General features: G+C 49.4%; 1 protein-coding gene across 1 annotated transcript in view; it reads left to right on the forward strand.

Moving 5' to 3' along the window:
* DYNLT3 (dynein light chain Tctex-type 3) overlaps positions 1–16524 on the forward strand; it is a 126060-nt gene that overhangs the window by 85184 nt on the left and 24352 nt on the right. The window lies entirely within an intron of this gene.

Below are 16524 nucleotides of genomic sequence, written 5' to 3' on the forward strand. Positions count from 1 at the left end.
TCCCACTGATGCTCTATTCTATGCTACCTTTCAACTCTACCCCCTTCTTTACTGACTTTTGACCTACACGTTATGCTACTTTTTAACTACCCCCATCTTGGCTGACCATCAACCTATACCTATACTGTATTACGTTATTTTGTGCACTTTATTAATTTTTGTTGTGATTTGTTATTTTATTGTTGTGCTCTCTGTCTGACAATATTATCCCCCTTTATGATGTCCTTCTGTATGGCTCACCCCCCGTTCGTATTATTGTAATCTATCCCTGGTTCTACATAATTCTACTCCCCCTCTTCTTAGTCGTCCTTCTAATTTTTATTTATTTTAATTCTTTGAATGTACTTTATGATGTATCCCTTTTTTTCGTTATGTACTTTGTATTTTTTTGTGTATTTTGTATCGGTTTGGCCCACCCCATTTGATGTTCCTCTGTTTGATTCACCCTCATTTCTTATCGTTGTAACCTGCCTTGGCTAAACGTAACTCCACTCCCCCTTTTCCTTGCTCCTCCTTTTACCTATACTCCTAATCATGCCTCCCCTCACTCTTCCCCCCTCTATCTCAGCATCACCCATCTTGAAACTCGGCCGTAACTTTTGGTCTATCCTCTACCCCTCCCATCTCTCCAAACATGGTAAGAAAAACTTCAAACACAAACTTCTCTGTCTCCACCCAGAAACCTTATTTGCTGACCACCATAATAGCCTTAACTCCTCCATTATCACCAACTACATCTTCTTCACCAATCGCGCATCTAAATGGAAAAGCCTATTTCTCCGACACCTCCCTATCACTATTCCGGCAATATCCCATACGGTCTGAAACTCTCCACCACTCCCTCTCCTTCCTTTCTGGGTGAAATCTCCATCTTCAAATCTGGAACCATTCTCATCCAAGCGTCTGAAAACCACCTCCACATCTTTGAACACCACTTTAGCGCTCTATCCCAATCCCTCACACAAACCTTGAACCCTTCCCTCTCACCCCCTCAACCCCTAGATCCAACACCTCCCATCTTGTCCCTGGCCCACCTATCTCTTCTCTCGGATTTACCCCAACTTTCAGTTCCCTCATCACCCATCGAGTCTCCTACCCCCCTATCTCTTCTTCCTGATTTACCTTACTCCTCTCTTACACCCAACACTGTAGCCCTTTCCCAACTGCAATTGACCTCCCCTGCCTCCATCACTATTACAAGTACTGATTCCCTTCACCTCCTTACACCATTATCCCCTCTCACTATTTCCCACTCCTCTTCCCCCAATCAAGTTGATTATTCTCAATCTCTACTAACCACCTTCACTCTCAACATTATAACCTGTTACGACACCCTTGTCTCCCAGTCCCCTAATGTAGATGTCTCCCTTCCATCTTCCTCCACCAATGAGTCTCCCACCCCCCTCGTGATCCCCATAAACCGCTAATTCCCCTGCTACCCGCACGCCTACTCTGGCTTCCCCTTTAACCCCGAATTCTCTATGCTCTGCTGCACGCTCCTCTCCTTTTGATCACCTCTTGAACAATCCCCCCTCATCCTCCACCTTGTACAACTCCTCATCGACACCTCCAGCCTCCCCCACGTACCCCCTTATATCCCCCCATTCCAATAATGCACTCTCTTCTATTCATCTCCCTCCGACTCCCATATCACTTCACCCCCTAATGCACTTCATCCTCCCCCCTCGCTTAATCGTCCCCCACACCCCCTCAACAGCTCCCTCATATCCTCCACTGATACCCCCTTCTCACACTCCCTTGTTCTCTCTAACAACCCACAATATACCAGGTACGCCAACCCTTACTGTCTCTCCGCCTCTTTCACCAATCTGTCCGCCTAAAACGAATACCACTCCTACGTCTACCTCCTGTATACCCCCTCTCCCCAAAAATGATCCCCCCCACATTATAATTCCCCCTCCTCCCACCTCCAGGTTTTCCCCCTTCCTCCCCAGACTATCCCCCCTAGATAACTCTAACTTTACCAACTTCCTAAAAACTACTGATCCACTTCACTCCTTAAGGTTGAACTTCTCCTTTCGTCCCTCGTTTTAGAACTCTCCTCACTCAGAAGTGATATCTCACTCCTTGTAAAAGCCCACTCCTCAGATCACGCCCACACATCGATCTCCTCACAATACACCTTACCTTGGAGAAGTGTGGCTCACTGGTTAGAGGAGGCAGACCTGGAAGCAGAGGTCCGCCCGGGACCAGGGTTCAATTCCCGGCTCGGCGGGGTCTTGAGTCCTAAAAATGTCCATGGACTCGACAATTCTCGCTCCGGTGCCTACTCGATTCACGGGTTCACACTCTGCGAATCTGGGCAATAGCTTGCTTAATCTCCACAACGGCCCCTCGCGGCAGGATGCCTGGCTTTCACCTTGCGGATACCCTGCCGGGGTTATCTCACAGCGGAATACCAGGACGGGTTCCCTAAGCAAGCGCTTAGAAACCGCTCGGTGATTTGCGCTATATAAATTCCTGTACATTTACATTTACATTTTCATCAACACTCTTCTCAATTCACCCACAAACAGCCCGCCAAGCGTTATTACCAACACCAACACTCCTCCCCTCCCGTGTAACTACACTACCCGATCCAAACACGCTGAACCTACCTTAATCGTCCCACCCTGTTATGCCAACACGACCTCCCCTCCACAACTTGATACTTGCCCAATAATAACCTTGGGAGCTAACTTTTCTACGAACTCCCCCGTCTATCCCTCATCATTCTCGTCCACTATTCCCCCCATCCGTCCGTCTACTATCCCAGTTCTCTTAGGAACGAGCAGACTCTCCCTTCATCCGACATCACCTAGACTCCCCCAACAACTTAGACCTATCCCCCTGTCCCCGCACCCAATTACCCGACCCCACTCCCTTCTGTTGCATGTTGATAAACTGCAGATCTGCCTCCTGCCACGCTACTGGGATTGCGGAAACCATTCTCAGTGAAAACATAGACATCGCATTCCTAACTGAAACTTGGCTCAACGCCCACTCCACTCCTATCCTCGACTTTCTCATTCCCCCAGGCTATTCTATCATTAAAAAAGATAGAATCGATCAAATAGGAGGAGGCCTTGCCCCAATCTTTAAAGATGAACTTAACATCTCGCTTGTCCATCTCCAAGACCCTTCATCCTTTGAATACCTTTGCGCCGATCTCACTATTCCGGGCTCCACTCTAAGAATCTCATCCTTGGTGATTACAACATCCACTGGAACAAAAATGAAGACCCTGCTGTCATCCTATTTAACCCCTTCGATGCTCATGACGGAACAGTTCCGTCATGAGCATCGGTTGAGCTGTGCTCATGACGGAACCGTTCCGTCATGACCACACCCATTTACATTGGGGCCCAGCACCGGGGGTAAATCTGCACCGCACGGAAGGTGTTAAAGACGCCGTGGACATCACTGACCTGACCCAACTCTGCCATTCCCCTACTCACACCAAAGGTGCCACCCTCGATGCTATTTTGACGAGCAAGGATCTAGCCTCTCTCTCTAATATCCTTCCTGTAGACTGGTCTGATCACCACCTTATCCTCTTCACCTTGAATAGCTCCATTACTCGCCCCGCCCCTATCAGCACTTTACCTATGAAACCTACTCGCAACCTTCACCTTATTCCACCTGGCGAATTAGAATCCACAAATAAAACTTGCTTACTTCTCCCCCCTCCCTCTCACAGCACCAACGACCTAACCGATCATTACAACAATTCTATTCGTGAAGCCCTCGACCAAATTGCCCCGATCAATCTCGAAAAACAAAAAAACATCCCTCCCAAGTCCTGGTTCAATTCCGAACTTAATAACAAAAGACGGGCCCTCAGGCCATCAGAACGTGCTTGGAGGAGTCATCCCACCTCTGATAACCTGGCTCTCCTAAGAAATGCCAGAGCCCAATACAAAAAACACATCTTCAACGAAAAGGTCTCCTTTCTCCGATCACAACTTGACCAGGCTAGAAACCGCCCCAGAGAACTCTTTAACATCGTTAAAAAACAAACTTCCTCTGGCCCTCCTAAATTATTAGCCTCTGTGGAAAGATGCGAAGAAATTGCCAGCTTCTTTACGAATAAAGTCAACAAGATCGAACTATCCTTCTCGCCCCCCTATCTCTCTCCAACCTCCCCTCAACCAACACACCCTCCCTAACATTCCTAATTCACTTGTGTCCTCTTTTCCCCCACATCTCGATCCCTCTCAACCCCTCCCTGCTATCCCCTAATCTGACTCCTCTCCTACGGGTCACCTTGCTAAAAACAATGCTTCATGGAGTGAATTTAGTCCAGTATCAGAAACCACTATCATCAACATCATTTCTAAACTCAAACCATCCTCACACTCCAAAGATCCTCTTCCCCCCCATTTGGTTCAAGAACTCAAATACATCATTGCCCCAATATGGACCAATATCATCAACTCCTCTTTTACCACTGACTGTGTTCCTGCCTCCCTTCAGCTAGGTCAAATCTCCCCCATTCTTAAAACACCTCTGCTGACCCTAATGACCTTAACAATCTACGCCCTATCTCTAATCTTCCCTTCCTCTCTAAAGCCCTTGAAAAATGTGTCATGTCTCAATTAGATAACCATATTGTTACCTTCAATCTCCGTGACGTTTTCCATTCCGGTTTTAGAAAGGGATGCAGTACCGAAACTGCTATGCTCAATATTACAGATGACATTCATCGCTCTTTAGACAAAGGTGAATCCTCATTACTAATCCTCCTTGACCCTCGGCTGCATTTGATACTGTCCACCATCCTACCCTTCTTAATACTCTCAAAGATCGCTTTGGTTTTGATGGCACTGTACTCAAATGGTTCTCCTCGTTCCTTCAAAATAGATCACAACAAATGAAGCTCAGTCAATGCCTCTCTAAACCTCAACCTGTCTCACTCAGTGTCCCTCAAGGGTCTATCCTCTCCCCAGCCCTATTCAATCTTTTCATGGAACCACTCACCCTCATTCTCAAACAAGCTAAACTCAGTTACCACCTCTATGCCGACGATACTCAGCTATACTGCAAGATCAAATCCCACAATGACATCTTTCACCTCAATGATACCCTGATTAGAGTCCAAGCCTGGTTCCATCTTAATTATCTCAAACTGAATCCTAAAAAAACTGAAATCATCCTTTTCACTCCCAAAAACAATTCCCTTCCCATTCAACTCTGGATCAATGATATTAAAGCACTTAATTGCTCCCTCTCCACCTCTAATTCTGTCAAATCCCTATGCATCAGCATTGATCAGAATCTTAATCTCATCCCCCACATAAAAAATGCAGCCAAAAGGTGCTCATTTCACTCTTCACCACCTCAAAAAAATTAAACCTTTTATTCCAGCTGGTGATTTCAAAATCGTTGTCCAATCTCTTGTCCTTTCCAGGATTGACTATGATAACGCCACATTGGCTGGCACCCCTAAAGTCCATCTTGCACCGAGTAAATCTATTCTCAACCTAGCTGCCAGACTTATTTCTGACTGTAAAAGATTTGACCACATCTCTCCCGTGTTCAAAAATCTCAATTGGCTCCCAATAGAAGGACGATCCACTTACAAGATTGCTTGTATCACGCACAAAGCTCTTCACCAAAACACCCCCTCTTACCTTTCAATCAAACTACAAAAAGCAGGGTGCTCCAGGTCCCTGAGGAGCCCTAACTCCCTTGTCCTGATCCCTCCTAGACTAAAATGCAAAAAGACCCAATCCTGTGCATTCTCTGGTAATGCTCCTACGATTTGGAACTCTCTCCCCAAGGATCTTCGCTGCAACCCCTCCTACCCACTCTTCAAAAAAAGACTCAAAGTACTTCTTCTCAACAAATATTGGGGTACCTAATGTTACTGATTCTGACCCTGCTCACTCAAAAATATATCAGGGAATACTAATATCTACCCGGAACTTGGAGCCCCAATGTTCAGATGGAAGACTTGCATTCAACTTTGAATCCGCGCTCTGCGTGGGAAAAAGACCTCACCTCACCCGGCATCCGCTCGGAAATATGAGGCCCCGCTCTGTCCGTCGGTACCTCTCGGACGCCTGAGAGAGGTACCGACGTACAGTGCGGGGCCTCATATTCCCGAGCGGATGCTGGGTGAGGTGAGGTCTTTTTCCCACGCAGAGCGCGGATTCAAAGTTGAATGCAAGTCTTCCATCTGAACATTGGGGCTCCAAGTTCCGGGTAGATATAAGTATTCCCTGATATATTTTTGGCACTTTCATTTTCCACTCAAGCACTTCACTATTGTCTAGTTGCAGTAGCTTTGTTACCAGGTCCTGACGAAAGCCGGATAATCATCTCCAAATAGGCTGAAACATGTTGACCGTTCTGCACAGTGCCACAGTGCAGTTATATACTTAGAATGCCAAGCGTGATTTTAACTTTGACACTCAGACATACTCTATTAAAATATTTTTCTGTCAGAGTAGTTAATTTTAGTTTTCACCACAACACAGCACTGCACACCTTGAACACTGTCCTTTGAGTAACAGCTTGGCTAGAGTCTTCATTTTATATCCCTATCCGCACTGGCATCTGATGGTTTGGGCGGCTGATTGGATAAACTACAAACATCCCATATGATGAAACTCCGCCAAATGGTGGTCTGATGGGAATATCTCAGCCATCTGTGACTCTTTATTATTTTGCCTGATTCCGTTATTTTTCAGATTCTAGTACAGCAACATATATGTGACCGGTCATTTCTCTTTTTTGCTTAATGTCAATTACACATTCTACACCATATCATAACTTTTCAACATTAGAGCTGCAGTAAGTGACCCCCAACAGTTGGTGAAATTTTAAGTGTCCTGGCTGGCAGAATGGCTGCACTTGGCCACAGATGACAGTCCTATGGAGCATATCTGTCAAAAAGGTCGGGAAACAAATGCTCCCGTAAACATTTTTGAAAAGGGGGAGGTCCTGGCTGGCATCGCAGGGCTCTCGATTAATAAAGCGCCGGGCCCAGATGATATTCCTTCTGAGCTATTTAAGTCTGACCCTCCATTTTGGGCCCCGGTACTGGAGGCTGTGTTTAACGCAGCGGCTAAGAATGGCTGTCCTCAGTCTTGCTCCTCTTCCACCATTGTTCCTGTTTTTAAGAAGGGTGACAGGAATAGTACCCAATGTTATAGACCAATCTCCCTTATTGACTCAGTGGTCAAGGTTGTAGGACGTATTCTCTTACAGAGATTATCCACCTGGGCGGAGGAACACAAGATGCTGTCGGATGTCCAGTTTGGATTCCGGTCAGGACGTTCTATTGTTGCTCAGTGTCTTCATTTATCTATGCTTCTGAGCAAATATACTGTTGTCCGCCCTGATACCATCTACCTTGCCTTCATGGACTTGTCCTCCGCATTCGATTGCGTTAACAGGGTCAAATTGTGGCAGTCCATGAGGGCAATGGGGGAGGATAACAGCATAGTTAATTTCCGAGAGGACTTGCATAAATTAACCAAGGCCAACGTCAGGTTTTCTCAAGACCTTCAGGTCTCTAGGGACCTTGAGAGAAAGAGGGTAGTACGGCAAGGATGCATCCTGGCTCCATTTTTGTTTATTTGTACATCAATGACCTGGACACTGCACTAAGAACCACCGGGGTAGATTTCCCATGTGTAGGGCGGCGTGGCATTCCCGTCCTGCTATATGCGGACAATGCCGTCCTTATATCCAGGACCGCATTAGGTTTGCAATCTCTTTTAGCAGCATTCACTAGAGTTATGACTGACCGGGGTTTGGCAATAAACAATTCAAAATCCTACATAATGCAAGTAGGGCAACAATCCAAAAAAGCTTTCAATTTAGTGTTCGCCCTGCTAAGATCCCCGTATCAATGTATTTTCGTACTATTGGGTTCTTTTTGATGACCAACTAAAATGGGGACCTCTGATTTTGAGGAAAAGGGGGACCTGGCCCGGGTGAATGCGGCAAAGTTTAACTTTGCGACTAAATTAGGGAAGAAGCCAGCAGGAGCCATGCTGAAAGTTTATCAAGCCGAAAGCATGGCCATAGCGAGCTATGGTAGTGGAATCGGGGGTTATACTGCTGCGGATTCCCTCCAGGTGGCTGAGAATGATTTTTCGAAGCGTCTATTGTGTGTTCCGCGCGGAACCTCTAACTTAGCCGTCCATGAGGAACTGGGGTCCCCTATCTAAGTGATGTCCTTGCACTGCGCCCCCTGGAGTTTTTGCTGAGGTGCAGGCTGAATAAAGATTTAACTCTTAACCATTTCATTTTAGGAGAGTGTATGTCTCTCGATAATGCATCCCGAATTCCTTGGCTTATATACATTAAAAGCAGCCTGGAAGGGGTAGGGCATGCTGATTTATTTTGTAAGCCTGAATCCATTGTCAAGAAGGATGTGGAAATATTCAGGGAAGCCTTCTTGACCTCAAGGAAATCGACCAGGGAGGCGCAGGAGATGCTGAAACAGAGTGTTCTTATGTTTTTAATGCTTACAACAACTCCGACAGTCTCCGCAGGATTTTCTGCATTTTATGTTTTTATGTAAGTTGTATGAAACCCGGGGGGCGCTAGAGGGCGCACTGCGGAATGGCCGCACTGTCGTGAGGCTCCCGCTGCCCGGAGCTATTATCCGCCTAGTGATCCTGATGACCATCGCTGCGCCCTGATCTGACCCCACGGATCTACTGGGATACCGACTGACCACCCACGGTCCAATTCCTGGGCCGCTTGGAGGTTGCTGGCCGAAGTTACGGGGACCCCAAGTTTCCCCGACTTGCGCTCTGGAAGTCTGATGCCCCTTGGCCCGGCGTCGTTGCTCATGCCAGTCCGGGGCTCTGCACGTGTGTTGTAGGCCTTGCTCCGCCCCTCTTCATCGGGGCCCGCTCGCTCGCTGGGCAAGCCGTTTGCTGTCGGACTTATCTCTTGGCTCCTGCATCTGCCTGCCCGTATACCATTGCACACGGAGGCGCCACGGATCTTCTTCTTGGTTTCTGAGGGCTCGCTCCTTGGGTCTTGGAGCGGGGACGGCCATTCTCTCGTCGTTGGGTGTGGCGGGGCGCGCTGGCCTGCTCGTGCCCCCACGATTCGAGCCTTTTGCTTGTGGCCTTACCCTTGGTCCGCTTTCGACCCTATTTGCTCTTTGTCCCCCATTACAACTCTAGCGCACCATTATGGGGAAGCCGGACACTAAACAATCCAAACTGTCCTTTGATTCTGGAGGGGCTAGGCGGGCGACGCGATTGCTCCAGGACGCTGGAACTTCGCGGTCCCCCCCCCCGAATGTCGCTGATAGTGTCCCGCAGCCGCCGCCGCCGGACTTTGCCCAAATGATGCAGGAGATGAGGCAGGGGTTTGCCACGATAGTGGACAAAGTGGACAAGATATCATCGCGCATGGATGCGGTTGTCCAGAAGTTGGATGTGCACGAGGAGCGCTTGACGGCGGCGGAACAGCGCATTTCGGACCATGATGACACGGCGACCACCCATACCACCCAACTGGCGAGAATGGACAATATCTTGCGTGTCATTTCCGCTAAGAACGAGGAGTTGGAGGCGAGGAGTAGGCGCAACAACGTGCGCATTGTAGGTGTGCCGGAATCCACGAATGTGGGCAAAATGGAGACTTATGTGGAGAGGCTACTTGTGGGCGCCATTGGTGCGGAAGTGTTCTCATCCCAGTTCATCGTTGAGAGAGCACATCGGACACTGGGACCTCGACCGGCTTCTGGGGCTGCACCGCGCCCCATTATTGCGCGCCTTTTGAACTATCGAGACCGGGACGCCGCCCTCCAGGCCGCCCGCACTAACAGGGCCCTCTCATTCGAAGGAGTGTCTTTCACCATGTACCCTGACTTCACGCCGATGGTGCAGGATCAGCGTCGTAAGTTCCTGGGGGTGAAGAGGAAGCTTCTGGACCTGCAGGTAGACTATGCCCTGCTATACCCTGCTAAACTTAGAGTGACGCACCAGGCTAAACAACATTTCTTCACCAACCCACAGCATGCTGAGGATTTTGCGAAGCGCCTCCAGCGCGAGCGGGCAGCTGCGGACCGGGGAGGCGATCGAGGTCCTGAGGACGAACATTCAGCGGCTGAGGAGGAGGTCGCCTGATTGTGGTGACTTTGGACTTTGACTCTCTTTTTCCTGTTTTTGGAGTGTTCTGGTCGCGTGTCTTTCATATTTAGTTTTGTTGCCCTCCTTCTCCGCATTTGCGGCCTTCCTATTGCCCGCTTTTACTTTTGTTGGGGCGGGGGTCACGTCCTTCATGAGCTGCGTGAGTGCTTGCTGTTTCCTGGGGTCGGGGTGGCACCGCGGGATGGTGCTATCTGATGTTGCGCTCCGGGCACCCACCCCCCCGCGCGGCGCCTGGGGCCGTCTGACGCTTGTTGGCGCGGACACTGGCGTGGCGTGAGGGAGTGGTGTCGTGCACCTCTGGAAGGTTCCCCGGAGGGTGTGCCCCATGTGTACCTTTGGTTTGGATTCTAGTCCCTTGTTGTTTGACTGGATGTTTGTTGGGGAATGGGGGGGGGGTGGGGACGCGTGTGGCCTGACTGTTGGGGTGATCTCAGGGGGGTGGATGGGGCGGGAGTGAAGTTGTCCATGTGTGATTGCCCAGAACCTCTGGGTCGGTACAATAGGTGCTGCTGCTGTCTGGATGTATGGGTGTGGCGCTATGCCTGCTATCTAGGCTGGTTCATTTCTTCATCTGGCGGCACTGATCATGTGGTCCGACTTGGGCCCGGATGCGTTGGCCGCCATTTTAGGCTGCCACGTGATGGGGTGTGCTATGTAAGAGAAACACGTGTGCTAGTTGTGGGTCGCGTGAGATGGATTGGTGGCATGCGGCGTGCAGTTTGTTCTGAGTGCGTGTTGCATGCGCGGTTTGGCTGGGGGGGGGTCGTTGTGGTTTTGGTTGATTGTTTTGGAGATGGCTGGGGACTGTGCAGAGTGTCTGTGGGGGGTGTCTGCGCCCTAGGGTGTGGACATGTTTTTGGCTGTTGCTGGTGGTTGGGTGCCTTGTGTTTGCTTATTGGGTCCCGTTGGGCCCTGAAATTGGGTAATGTCGACTGCTGTTATAGATCAGATATCGATTCTGTCCTGGAATGTACGGGGACTTAATGATGCCAGGAAATGTCGTAGTGTGATCCAGTACTTGGACAGGCATGCTATTCATGTTGCTCTCCTCCAGGAGACGCATCTGCGCCCCGCTCCTTCCCCCAACTTTGGCGGGAGGTGGGCTGCGGCCAGGAGGTTTGCTTCCTATTCTTCTTATGCTCGGGGGGTTGTTATCCTTGTTAAAAGATCGCTCGCATTTCAGGAACTGGGATTTGTTGGGGACCCTGAGGGGCAATATGTGCTACTGTGGGGGCGGCTTGGGCAGAACACTGTCTTGTTTGTTAATTGCTATGCTCCTAACGTTGATACGCCAAGTTTCTTTGTCACTTTGTGGGGTTATGTTCTTGCTGTGGATGCCACTTACATTGTGTGGGGAGGTGATTTCAATCTTGCATTTCATGCCCAGTCGGATAGATCGGAGGGGAGCCCTCAGTATAATGTACAGGCCAGAGAAGTGTTACGTGGGATTGTGGAAGAGGCCGGGCTGGTCGATGGCTGGAGGTACGCCCACCCTGCCACCAAGGAGGGCACTCATTACACCACACATGCTCGTTCATGGGCAAGACTGGATTATGTGTTTCTCTCTAGGGGGCTGGGAGCTGGCCTACGGGAGGCTACACATTTGGCTCGGACGTATTCTGATCACTGTCCGGTGAAGGTTGTACTATCCGTCCCCGGGTTGCATAGGCCGCGCCCACCTTGGCGTTTGTTTCCGACTGCTTTGCTTGACCCGGTGTTCAGGGAGGAGCTTGGCGTGGAGGTAGAGGCGTTCTTCCCTAGGAACAAAGGCTCTGTGGACAGCGTCGAGGTCATTTGGGAGGCGTTCAAGGTCACTATCCGGGGTGTCACTATTTCTAAAAGTTGTGGAGTACTTCGGCTGATTGTTCGGACCCTCGAGGGCTTGGAGGCAGATTTGCGAGACTTAGAACGCAGGATGCAGGTTGCCTCTGATCCCGACCTTCTGGTGCAGTTCCGTACTAAGCTCTCCGACTATGAGGAGGAGGCTACTAGAGAGGCTAAGCATAGGGGGAAATACTGGACGGCGAGGCGATACTGTGAAGGGGAGCGGCCCGGTAAGGTCCTCGCTGCCCTTACTAGACATCCAAGGCATGGGTCTGACGTGCTGGAATTGGTGTCGCCGGATGGCACTCGCTGCCGAGACACGTCGGAGATCCAGCGTACCTTTCTTGACCATTATAAGCACCTTTACACGACTCAGCAGACGGGTGAGACTCGATACGGCGGATTTCTCGATGAGCTGGCACTCTGTTGGTTATCGGATGGCCATCGGGAGTTCTTAGGCAGGCCCCTGGAGGTGGAGGAGGTCAGGAATGCCATCATGTCTCTGTCTAATGGGAAGGCCGCCGGTCTGGATGGCCTTCCTGCTGAATTTTATAAGTGTTATGTGGACATCATGGCCCCCGTGCTGCGTGAGGTTTTCGATGAGTCCCTGGAGGAGGGGCGTTTGCCGGGCTCCATGCGCGAGGTCGCCATTACGTCGCTGCTTAAGCCGGGTAAGGATCCGTTGGATGTGGGCTCTTATAGACCCCTCTCATTGCTCAACTGCGATGTCAAAATTCTCGCGAAGGTATTGGCAGTACGACTTGCCGAACTCATGCCCGTTATTGTGCTGCCTGACCAGTCGGGATTTGTGCCTGGCCGTGCTACCTCCCATAATCTTCGCACCTTATTCTCGCTTGTGTCAACCATTGATCCTACTGTCCCGGTCGCCGCCATCTTTCTCGATGCCACTAAGGCGTTTGACTCTGTTGAGTGGGGCTATCTAATTGATGTTCTTTGTCGAATGGGCTTCCCCAGGATCTTCATCTCATGGGTTAAGCTCTTATACACGGATCCGATGGCGAAGGTGGTGGTAAATGGGGTGCTGTCCCCCTCGTTCCCTCTTACGAGAGGGACCCGACAGGGATGCCCCCTCTCGCCTCTCTTGTTTGCTATAGCCATTGAGCCACTGGCCTGTAGGATTCGTCAGTTTCACCAGCAGAGCGCCTTTAACTGTCTGCAGCGACAGGTCGGTATTTCTTTATACGCCGATGACGTTACGCTTTATGTCAAAGACCCTGAGAACAACCTTAATTCGCTCTTACGAGAGCTGGTCGCTTTTGGGGGGGTCTCCGGTGTCCATATTAACTGGCGGAAGTCTCAATTCTTGCCCCTCACTGCTGCTGTAGCTAGGTTTCCCCTTGACTACCCTCTGGAATGGTGTGACTCGGAGTTGCGTTATCTTGGCATTGTCGTGTCCTTGGACAGAGAAGAATCGGTTCGGCTTAATTATGGGGTGGCTATTACCAAGCTTGCAGATGATGTCACCAGGTGGATGTCCTTGCCTCTTTCCATGGCCGGTAGGGCGTCCCTTATTAAGATGGTAGTTTTACCCCGCTTTCTTTACCTCTTTCAGAACCTTCCGTATCATCCGGGTGCTTATTTCTTCCGCAGGCTCCGTTCCGAGCTATTGCGTTTGGTCTGGGGGGGCAAGCAGCCACGGGTGGCGTGGGCTACCCTTACGTTGCCCTATGCTGATGGCGGATTTGATGTCCCTGACTTCGAGCTTTATTATCTCAGCGCTCAGGCGCATTACGCTTATCACTGGATGCGCCCCACGCCGTTCATGCCCCAAATTGCTGCTGAACATTGGGTTGCCCACCCGCTCCCGTTGGAGGGGATGGTTCTGGGCAAGGTGTCCGACGTGGAGACACCTCGCACGACTGTGACGTGCACGGTGGATGCTTGGAAGCGGGTGGCTCGATTGCTGGGCGTCTCCTTTCTTTACTCGCCGGCTCTGCCTCTGTCTTATCATCCTGATCTGTCGCTGTTGTTGGAAACGGGGTTTCAGCGAATGTGTAAGCGTCTGGGCATCCTCACGTGGGGCGACCTGTTTCATGCGGGTGCCTTCCGTACGCAGGCTCATTTCTTTGGAGCGGCTGCTTGCTCCCCTCTAGAGCTGTTCTATTTCATCCGCTTACGGCAGGGCATGCGTGCTCTGCTTTCAGATTTCCCTTCGGAGCCCGGGGTTACCCTCCCCCTCCACGTGTTGTTGGTCTCAGATGGACGACACCTGGTGTCGAAATTATACGGGGCTATTCGCAGACAGCGTTCGGTCCCGGCCAATCGGGTGCGTGAGCAGTGGGTGGCCGAGTTGGGTGCTCCTATCACCGACGAGCAGTGGAAGTACTGTTGTGGGCTCACGGCCAATGTCTCTTCTAGTTGTCGCCTTAAAATTATCCACTACAAGTTTGTTCAGCGGTACTATTATACCCCGGCGAGGAAACTACGGTTTCATTTGGCGGAGGATGACAGGTGTGCTAGATGTCGTGCGGAAGGCGCTGACTTCCTGCACTTGGCTTGGAGTTGTGCGGGTGTATTAGAATACTGGACTCAGGTTCATGAGGCCCTGCAGATTATGGCGGAGGATGGGGTAGTATTTGACCCCTTAGTGATGTTGCTGGGCTACTCTAAGGACGTGCCTGCCTCTCACCGTAGATTTGTTGACGTGGCCCTGTTGCTGGCTAGGCGCAGGGTTGCTTGTTGCTGGGGTCGTGGCAGGGTGCCGCGCTTTCAGGATTGGGTGACTGACCTCATATACTGTCAGGATCAATACAACATCTATTCTGACCTTATGCCTGTCCGATGCAGACCGAAGGACTTTTGGAGCCCGCTCCAGGTGTACCTCCTGTCCAGAGCTGTGCAGGACTCTGATTCTGATTTAGGGGACCGTGAAGGGATTGGTTGAGGACATCTTGATGGGCTGGGATTTTACACTGCACCTGCTGATCTTCCAGTGTTTGGGGTGAGGCTCTGCTGTCTCCTCTCCGTGCGAGCTATTGGGGGCTGTAGCTCCCCTTCTGACAAGTGTATGGATGGTAACTGAGGTCGTATCCCTGTCGGGTACCCTTATTGTATGTGTCCCTTGCATCTGCGTTCCCTTCGCTTTTCTTTATAGTGCGCTAATCACCTGTGTCCGTATTGTATTGTTTCATTAGCTTGCCTGTACATGCTGGATCATTGCTCTCTAATTTGCACTGTGCGTTCCGATGTTGCTCCTTGTATTGACTGGTATGCTGCCCTGTATTACCTTGTATATCATATTTTTTGGTTCTGACGTACCATTGTAATGGCCATGAATGTCTGTATGTATTGTGTATGCACTTCCCTTGACCCTGCTTGTCTCCAAATAAAGGTTTAAAAAAAAAAAAAAAAAAAAGTTGTATGAAACCCATCGAAGGTATTTTTTGCATGCCATTTTAAAAAGAATGAATTTTAGACAGGCTCATCCTGCCCTTATGTATCTTTAATTGCTGAAATAGGACTGCATTGGTTTTTATAGTAGTGTTTTTAAAAGCTTCTGTTAAATCCAGGGTCTGTATGGATGTGTAGACAATGGTCGTTCTAGGTTTGATCTATTATTATATTAGGTCTAGCTTGCGTTATTGGGAGACATCGTTTACCACTCATCCATTACAACGTGGTACTATTACATTGTGGTTTTCACTACGCAAGTCGTTACACCGACTTGCACTAGAGGAGCTGTTGACTGAGGAATAGTGAAAATTACTGTTTCCAACACCTTACCTACTGTATGTAGACTGGATTTGGAATAGTAATTCACTCTATTCCTAAATCCAGCGCCCCTCCAGCGCAAGTCGATATAACGACTTACGTTGTGAAAATCGCGATCTAACAGACCGCGTTGAAATGGCCCTCGTTGTATCGCCGTACATCCGCGCTATTAGGTAAATATAATAGGAAGTTATGCTTCTCGGGCACATTGCACTTTAACGCGTCGAAGAATTTGGCGTGGCTGGGCATTGGGGTTTTACTTATAAACTGTGTAGTGGGTTTGACTTTTTTAATCATGTTTTAATGAATCTTTGTGTTTATGCACTTGTAACTCTGTAACTTTTATGGTTTTCTGCTGTAAAACCGAAAAAAGTTTATTTGATTGATTTATTGACCCCCTACAGTGAATGCTAATTAACGATGCATTCGCAATTAAACATGGGACTGGATAAATGAGACCGCAAGAGCATATATTTTGTTTTAATTAAAGGAGGAAAGAAATGTAGGTCCGGTCATTGTATATATAGCAATTTGAGCTCTACAGATTGCAGCATGAGGCGAGAACACTACTGCACATGTAAAGAATGTATTCAGACTTGTAAACACTAAATTGTCCGCACATAAAAACAGCTTTGCCTATAGAGCTAGACAATGATGGCAAGGCCGGACTGGCAACGCATGCAAACCGGCCCTGGCAATTGAGTTGGGCCGAAGATACATTTTCTAATAAAAGGCAACATAACAGTATGTATTTGTTTACGATCTAATGATTTCAGTATTGATCAGCCCTTGAAGCCCGAGCAGGCCTATATATAAGAAATACAGGTCATGTGGGAGT

The sequence above is a fragment of the Lissotriton vulgaris genome, unplaced genomic scaffold (assembly GCF_964263255.1).
Source record: "Lissotriton vulgaris unplaced genomic scaffold, aLisVul1.2 SCAFFOLD_3405, whole genome shotgun sequence".
In the NCBI taxonomy this organism is placed as follows: Eukaryota; Metazoa; Chordata; class Amphibia; order Caudata; family Salamandridae; genus Lissotriton; species Lissotriton vulgaris.